Raw genomic sequence first — 8959 nt, 5'->3', positions numbered from 1 at the left:
AGCATTTCCCTCAATGCCTCTTCATTCTTTTTGAGTCTTTTTTCATTTTCTTGCTCTTTCTGGGAGCTTTTTTATACCTTGTCCTACAGCTCACTGATTCAGTCCTCAGCTTCATCTAGCCTGCTTTTGATTCTGTCTACTGTGTTCTTCAACTCAGAAGTTGTATTCTGCATTTCTTCTCGTCTCTTATTGATAGCTTCTATGCCCTTTTTCATGCTGATATAGTTTGCAGTAAGTTCCTCATTCTTTCCCTGTAGTTTTTGGTAATTCTTTCTGAGCTCACTGAGCTCATTGAACCTCCTTAGAAACGTTGTTTGGAACTCGATATCTGATAGTTTACTTGCCTCTATTTCATTTAGATCTCTTGCTGGGGATTCCTCCTTTCTCTTTGAGTGGGGGGTATTTCTTTGTCTTCCCATTATTTGTGAGACTCTTCTTTTTTGCTTCTGCTTCTTAAGTTGATCTGTCTTGATTTCCTGACTTTGTGGTGTGAAGTTTTATGGTAGGAGACCGCTGTTTTTTCCTTCCTGGATCTGCCTTTGATGATGTCAGATGTCGTCCCTGTCTGACCTTAGCAGTCTGTTCAAGGCTTCCAGTAATCTACTGTTTGTGGCTGTCTCCTTCAGCTGTTAATCTAGTCACTCCATACTCAGCAGGCCACTTTAGACAGCTCAGGGCTGGGCAGAGCCCCTCCTGGGGGCCAGGTTATTGAGTCCTCTCTCACTGCTGCCGTATGGGGGAGGAGTCAGCACTGGGATCTACTCTCTTCATTCTCTCCCCAAAGCTTCCATCCCCAGTCTATCCTCAAGTGTCTCCAGACCTCTCTGTGCCCCCTTTAGCCTGGCTGTGGCTGCCACTCTGCACTCAGCAGGTGGCTTAGGCTGCACAGGGTGGGGTGGAATCCCATCTGGGGTGGGTCTATTGGGTCCTCTGACATCGGTGCCGCTCAAGGGGAGTGATCTCTGCTTGAGCAAGGAGGCTACTGCCCTCAGCGGGATGAATTAGCACCAGCATCCCACCAGCTACTCTCTCAGTTCTCTCCCCAAAATCTCCTTCCCTAGTCTCTCAGATGTATCTAACCCACTCTGCCCCTACATTTCCCAGAGACCAGGGTAAGTGGCTGCAAATAAAAATTTTGTGTTGACCCTTTAAAAAGCTCTTTGTGTTTCCAGCCGCCTGCCTCTGGTAGACAGCAACCCTGCTACTTTTCGCAGCTGGCTGTTTTCTGTGTATTTTTTGGACTCTGTTGCTGTAGCCTGGAGATCTCTGCTTTTGGTTTAGACCCTGCTCTTCTCAGGGGGATCCGACTGGCTGTTTCCATACCCATCTGGTGCTGCTGCCTGTGGGCACCCTGCCTGCCTTCTCGAGTCTGTACCGCACTCCTTACCAGTTAGATTGCGCTAAAGCTGATTCTTCTGTCTCCGAGGTTACAAGGCTCCTCTCTCACTATTGTTCAGTTTGTTCCAGGTAATATCTCCACAATTTAGTTGTAATTCCAGATTGGTCCTCGGAGGAGGTCAATGTGACTTCCACTCACTCCTCCACCATGTTGATCTCCCATATGCTTAATATTTCTTAAAGGCATAGGATAAAAGATTTAGCTCTCTTTCAGGCATCTTTATATCTAGCAACCTAAAATTCCAGCTACAGTGAGACTATCTCTAGGCTCCTGAAATATATAGCAATAGATAATTTAATCAGTTACTTTGTTAATGAATAATAGGGAATGTCAATACTCTCCCTGAAGTAAACAAATTCTGGCTATCTCATATTTCACTTTGATGCAATCAATTCAAAAGTTTACACTTTACCCTACCTGCAAGTATCAGTTTTTGTAAATTTGAATCTTTAAACTTTAAGTGACAATTCCTACAATAAACTTGCTTAAAATGATAATAATAGATACAAAAGGGATTATTAATAGTATATACAACATAAAAATCCAGAAATAGCAAAGCCAGCTTTAGGAAGAGCTATATTTAAAAAGTATCATCAGTGCTTCATCAGCCCCTCCTCTGTTCCCCACTCCTCTTCCCAACCACTTCTATCCATCTCTTAGCAATTTTATTCTTTGTGTTGGCTTCATTCTTGGATAAGTTTTCACCATATAGAGGCCCTTGGCAGCTCTTAGCTTACCAGTTTATCTTCTCTTTTCAATAATTTTAAAAAGAAGTCTTGGGATTAACTCTCTGGCTTACATAGAGTCACTTGCTTGTCCTTGAGCTTCTCACTGTAAATTGTTCAGCAGGGTGTAAGCTACTTGCCCTCCCTCAGAGCAGAATGGATTGGGGCCAGATTTACCTGAATTACTTTGCAAGGAAAAATAGAGTTGTAATTGCCAGAAAAAGGGACAATGCATGCTGAACAGACAAAAACAAGAGACTGTTACTAAAGTTTGAGGACTCAAAAGAGTAGAATTTGATAACCATGCTGAAGTATTTATTAAGAGTTTTTTCTCCACTTTTTGCATTTTATCCCAGAGCAAGAGGACATCCCGTTTCTTCGTGCAGCATGATTCACGGGGTCTGTGTTGTGCAATGAATCCTCACAGTTTATCTGAAAACACTGAAGACCTATCACTTTTGTCTTGTCCAAACTTCTGACACATGTGGTAGGATATCAAACAATGTATATTTTTTGACTTTTCAAAAACATTTACTGGCCACTAATATAGGGCATGAATGCATTACTGTGATATAATCAATTAAAGGCTGGGTTTTGAGAATTTATAATGTAATTTGTCTGAAAGAAATTTTCGATATAAAAATTGGCATGTCTACAAGTATGTTTCATTTTTATAGTGATTAAAAAAGTCCATTTAGCTGATTTGTCAACCTTGTAAAACTAAGTGTTAAAAACTCATTGGAGTTCTTTGGAGAAGGGCTATTTTAAGTGGGTAAAAGGGGAGGAGTTTACATCTTTTTGAAGTTATTTTTTTAGTCTCTAATGCAAATCTCTCTAAGTCTACATATAAATTAACTCCAACATTAAATCAAGGTTAAGCAAGCTTGTTTTAACATCACCTTTTGATCTCTGGACAAAATGGCTTTACATTTCTGTGGATCAGTGAGCCTAAAATGTTATGTCACTGTCCTCAGAATACTTTAAGGGTTATTTTCTAACACCATTGCTTAGTAAAAGCATTTTAGAAAATGAATAGTTATGCCCTTATTGACACCAAGTTTGTTTACCTTCCTAATTCCTTAGTCAGGGCCTGAGAGCTCACCTTCCCAATTCCATAGTCAAGGCCTGCGAGTCCCAGGATAAATTGGACACCGCTCCAGAAGTTCATTAAGCAATCCATTCTCCTTGGCCAGCATTTAGCTCAGAGATCAGCAAACTCAATTATCCTTTCCTTACTTGTAGTTATTTCACCTTGACCCCTTCTAGCTCCAGAAATCACTGTGATATAACAGAACTCTCTGGCAACTATTTCTCTCATGGCCATTAGCATCTGTTTTTTCAGCTCTCCCTTGCTTGCCCTCGGCGTCTGCTTGCTGCCCTTCTGGGCCCTTTCTTAACAACCAGTTATATTGCAAAAGGCCCTTTGCCAACCCTTTGCTGTTGAAAACATCATTTTCTACTCTCTCTCTCTCTCTCTCTCTCTCTCTCTCTTTCTTCGTCCTATTATTTTAACTATATTTCTGAAGATTAAAAACATGTGGAACATATCTTTTAATGAAATGTTATCAAGATAAAGTTAGCATTATGCAAGTGATCCCTTTCTCTGTCTACTGTTTCCTTTTTCCCCAGTAACCTCTGCTCTAACCTTCTCAGAATGTCACATTTATATGTAGGGAATAAGGAACATTCCACATTGACAATGCTTTCTGTTCACCAGTCAGAGAAAATAAGAAAGGTCTCCAATAGCATGTTGGAATCGCACTGGAGCATTCTGGTGAAGGGAAAGAGGAATCAGAGATCCCTGGTCACTTCTTGGGCTTCTGTGGGCTGTGGATCTCCTGATTTCTGTGGCCCCTGCTCTTCGGTGGCTGCTTTTGAGGTTTCTTTAGGTTTCTAACATGAAAATTTCTGAGTTGTCATTCTGATGATTGGTTTTTTTTTTGACATGTGGGTTTGCCAAGCCCTGCCATTGACAAGGTAGCCTTATCTTATTCCTCTTCTATCCAGTATTGGTTTCTGGTTCCTGTAGCTCTTAGTCAACTCATTAGACTAGTTATCAAAAATGCAACAAAGTCTTTTTGCTTGTTTATTAGATGTTTTCCTATTGTTTACATGACAAGATCCCATTACCCTACTACTAAACTTGATGATTTGTCTGTTATGTTTTATTATCCACATAAAAAGCCATGCAAAATAAGTACGTAGAGATCATAGATCTTGGTGACATACTGCCTAAATTCATGGCTGCAATGCCACCCATCGCTTGCTATATGACCTTAGAAAAACCACTTAACCTCTATGTGCTCCAATTTCTCAACCACAAAATAAATATAATAGTAATACTAAATCAAAAGTTATTGGAAGAACTTAGTGTCTACAGCCCTTGTCTAAAACTCTTGAGACTACCCCTGGCTGGTGTGGTTCTGTTGGTTGGGCATTGTCCTGCAAACCAAAAGGTCGCCAGTTCAATTCCAAACCAGGGCACATTGTTGTCAGAGTGTGTAGTCAATCCACATTTTTCTCATTCTCTTTCTCCCTGCCTTCCTCTTTTCTCTAAAAATAAATAAATAAAGTGTTTAAAAATATAAAACTCTTGAGACTAGTGATATCCTAAAATTAAGAAAATTGTTTTATCTTTTTAAAGAAAGGTTATATATGATAGATTACTCAATATAGAAAACGTTACCCAATGACAGAGCTTGGACAGCATGGTCCAACAATTCTGCATGAGAACATTTGATAATTCACATTCAGTCTAATAATTTTTTTAAAAAGACTAGAAATAGCCACATAACAGTTTACGTCAGTTTTGCTGTCAAAGGAGTTCGGGTTGGGTTAGGCGTTGCTGTCATATAAGCTATGAAAACGGTGTGTTTCAGAGCTGTGACCACATGGATGCCGTGTTTAGCCAAGTGTTTAACATATAGTAAGTTCTCCAATGGAATTATATATTATTATCAATATTATTTTTCAGTAAAAGCATTTATCAAGTATCTACCACATACTGTTTATTTTGACATATATTATTGTTTTATGGAACCTCCTGCTTGAGGTCAGGGACCCCCCTCTTCTTGTCAGACTGATTAATTCTAGTTTTAAGACTGATTAAAGTCACTGAAAATTGAGGAGACAGGCATTAGAAGTTTTTCTGATAAAATCCTTTTTATTTTCTTTTCTGAATAACTTCAATATTCAGACATAGTCCACAATGATTTCTTTTTAAAATTATTTTATTGAAGTATAATTGACAAATACAATTGTAAGATATTTAAAATGTGCAATGTGATGCTTTGATGCATTGTATGTATCAGTGTGAAAGGATTCTGCCACATCAAGTTAATTAACACATTCATCACCTCTCATATTTACTTTTCTGCGTGCGAGAACATTTAAGTTAGCAAATTTCTCTTAGCAAATATCAATTATACAATTGCCCCCCTTATTTATGAGGACTTTGTTCTAAGACCCCCAGTGGATGTCTGAAACTGTGCAGAGTGCTGAACCCTGTTTTTTCCTATACATATGGTAAAGTTTAATTTATAAATTAGGGTCAGTAAGGGATTAAAAACAATAATTAACAATAAAATAGAATTATAACAATATTCTGTAATGAAAGTTATATGAATGTGGTTTCTCTCTCCTTGATAAATTCTGACAATGGAGAAGACTACTAAGTAACTAATCGGTAGGCAGCTTATATTGTGTGTACATGCTGGACAAAAGTATGTTCCACGTGCTGCGCAGGACAAAGCAGGAGTCAGGGATGTCATCATGCTACTCAAAAAGGTGTACAATTTTAAAAACATATCTTGTTTGTTTCTGAAGTTGTTCATTTGGGTGGTCTTTTTTTGGACTGTGGTTGACCATCGTAACTGAAACCATGAAAATCTAAACCATGGATAGCAGTGGGGGTTGGGCACAATACAGTGTTATCACCTGTAGTTAGCATGTCATGGATTAGGTTCTAATCCTGTGGTGAAGGGTCCAAGGAGAGCTGGAAATGGCTCCCATTCTCATCCCAACCCCTCGCCCACCATTTGACTTCCTCACGACAGCGATTCATACTCCCTCAAGACCAGTATACCTGGTCTCTGCTCCTGAGGTGATCCACCTCCGTCTTTTTGTACTTTGGATGGTAGACAGTGTAGATATCCCATTACAATATTTTGTTTCCCTTTTGAGCCACTGAGAAGTGGGCATCCCATATCTTCTACTGGCTACTACATGGTAACAAGTATATGAAAAGTTTTATCACAGGTAACAAGATACACAAACTACAGAACACTCATGCAAAGGAAGACAAGGTATCATTCACTGCTAACCACAGTTTATTGAATCTCTATGTTCACAGATGAAATAAGCCTTGTTCCAAGATAATGGGACAAGGTCCTGACCTGCGGGGTAGACCTCACATATTTTAAACCCAGATATATTCAATAACCTGCTTAAATGATAAAGGTCATCACCATATTTTTCAGGAAAAAATCTGTAACTAGTATGGCCCCTAATTTTCATTTTTTAAAAATTTTTACTGTTCTATATTATAGACCAAGTAAAAGAAATAGCCTACAATTTTTTGTGTAGGTAGGTTGGGCAGTGGTTTTAATTTTTTTTTTACTGTTAAATAACCATGGGTTGAATGTAAGAAATTATTTATACACATATATGGTATTATTGGATATATAGATCTAAAAATATCTATATAGCTATGGAAAGATCAATAGATAGCATGCAGACAGAAATACAGAATACCTCCTTAAAAAGGCCATCTAAATTATTTCCCCCCAAAACCTTTTTCAGTCCACTCACTGAAATGTGAAATTCACTCAGGAGGCCATTTTATTTCCAGCCTAAAATTACTAATGTTCTGAACACTTAATATAGTGCCCTTTAGGATTATTGCTAGTTGAGCCTAAATTCTGTGGCCATTACCATGAAAAGTACATCAGGATATGAAACGAGCTCTTCAAGGAAAGTAGTTTTTCAAACTACATTATGGTGTTTTTAAAGGGAATAAAAGCCTTAATGAGAAAATGAGTCTCTCGAGACTTCTGGCTCCAAGGTCAGCTTGAGCACTTGCCCTCTTGGTTGGCAGAGAATCTGTTAAGGGACATTGTGGGAGCCCATTTTGAAAAAGGTCCAGGATGAAATAAAATGACAGCCAGTTCTCTGGAGCCTAGGTTGGGCAGCTTTACAATTCTCTGACAGATTTCCTCTGAAACTGCTCCCACACAATATTACAGAGTAACCCAGCCTCTCCCCTGCTACATACCACCCAGGGAGGGGAAACAGGGTTGCTAAGAAACCTGTTGCAGTAGTAGCTGATGGAACTAACACTTGTCAGCTAATAACAGTTTAGTTGTGAATAAATTTATCAGAATCTTCCCAAGTGGATTAATACATCGTCAGCTTCTGGAGAGATTAGGCTCTATATTTATTTATCTTTATTTCTAGTCACATCTATACAATGTGACATAAATGTTTCTGGAGAGTTGGCTAAAATCAACCTTCTCTAAGATGTTGCCTTCAGCTGGCTCCTCCAGGGTAGGAGTGAGGAAGAATGAGGAGGAGAAAGAGGGTCTGATTTTAGACACCATTACCTGTTGCTGGAGTCTATTCTGTAAGGACTACAAAGATGTGGTAGCTTTTAGAGGAGACCTGGAGGGTGACAGAACTTGCCTGCACTTTGAAGTGCAATAATGAGGGGAGAAAATGATGCTTCAGATTCAGAATAATTCACCAAATACTAAAATGAGTATTCTGAATATTGCAGAATAAAAGATAACAGAAAATGTCTAAAAATTACTGTGTATAAATCTCCCTAGGTGGTCTCCATTAGTTGGGGGGGGGGGTAATTTAGGTGCAACTGCCCCTCGTCTAGGAGAACAGGTAAATGACACTTTGATGGCAGGGTACCGGAAATGAGACTGGAATCATTTTGTTCATTCCTGCTTCCTATGCGCCCACATTAAAGACTTCTTGGTAAGCTAAAATGAACACTTCAACATTATGAGAAATGGAGATGACTCTAAAATGTAATTACATTTAATTTATGGGATGCAGAATAATAACAACCTGTAAACTAGGACAAGTAAGAGAAAGGGAAAATCTAATCTGGCTTCCTGAGCCTCTTCCCTCTCCATCTCTTTAGCGTTCACCAAGGCTCACTGTAACACGTATTATAAGGAGATGAATTCACTGGGGTGGTCCTTTGTTATTTTACCTTCACCCAGAAATGTAATTAAGAAGCAAATCATATTATCGTGATGACAAAGAGTGTCAGAAATGGTGTTATTACTGGGAAATTACAGAAAATACAGACTCCATTCCCATTTCTAATTTATCACAATAGTGATAAAAGTTCTAAGTGCTACCAAACAGTGAAACTGAATGAGACTTATTGAAATGAGAGTTATCATCATTTTGTTACTTACAGGCGGTACTAATTTTTTTTCACCCTTATGGAGTTAATTATACAAATTATGATGCATTTTGGTGCTTTTGATAGTATGTATATAACAGTAACAGTCCTTGATATTCTATTTTGAAGAACTTTTTTCTTACGCTCTTACTGGCCTATAAACTCACAGATAAACGTCCAAGTCATCAAAGTAGTTTTCTTGATTTAGAAAATGAAATACAAGTTATTTAAAGGTTTATGAACTTTATTCAGTTCAAGATTATGCAGCATGAGCCTCCTTCCCCGGAGACGGGGGAGAAAACGACCACCCATATGATTTCACCTGCCCCCAACTCTGAGCCTCTGAGGGACATAGTAAAATCACTGAAATATATACTTTTTCACCCTGATGAGACCTGCTATCAGATGTGACTT

The sequence above is a fragment of the Pteronotus mesoamericanus genome, unplaced genomic scaffold (genome assembly GCF_021234165.1).
Source record: "Pteronotus mesoamericanus isolate MK-2021 breed Mesoamerican mustached bat unplaced genomic scaffold, CSHL_Meso_final contig_82, whole genome shotgun sequence".
Classification (NCBI taxonomy): Eukaryota; Metazoa; Chordata; class Mammalia; order Chiroptera; family Mormoopidae; genus Pteronotus; species Pteronotus mesoamericanus.
This window is presented reverse-complemented; position numbering follows the sequence as displayed.